Raw genomic sequence first — 476 nt, 5'->3', positions numbered from 1 at the left:
TGTGGCACCTTAGAGACTAACCAATTTATTTGAGCATGAGCTTTCGTGAGCTACAGCTCACTTCATCGGATGCATGCCGTGGAAACTGCAGCAGACTTTATTTATACACAGAGAATATGAAAAAATACCTCCTCCCACCCCACTGTCCTGCTGGTAATAGCTTATCTAAAGTGATCATCAGGTGGGCCATTTCCAGCACAAATCCAGGTTTTCTCACCCTCCACCCCCCAACACAAATTCACTCTCCTGTTGGTGATAGCCCATCCAAAGTGACAACTCTTTACACAATGTGCATGATAATAAAGTTGGGCCATTTCCTGCACAAATCCAGGTTCTCTCACCCCCCTCCCAAAAACCACACACACAAACTCACTATCCTGCTGGTAATAGCTATCACCAGCAGGAGAGTGAATTTGTGTGGGGGGGTGGAGGGTGAGAAAACCTGGATTTGTGCTGGAAATGGCCCACCTGATGAT

This window comes from Lepidochelys kempii, chromosome 10 (assembly GCF_965140285.1).
Source record: "Lepidochelys kempii isolate rLepKem1 chromosome 10, rLepKem1.hap1, whole genome shotgun sequence".
NCBI classification, from domain to species: domain Eukaryota; kingdom Metazoa; phylum Chordata; order Testudines; family Cheloniidae; genus Lepidochelys; species Lepidochelys kempii.
Note: the sequence above shows the minus strand (reverse complement) of the source record.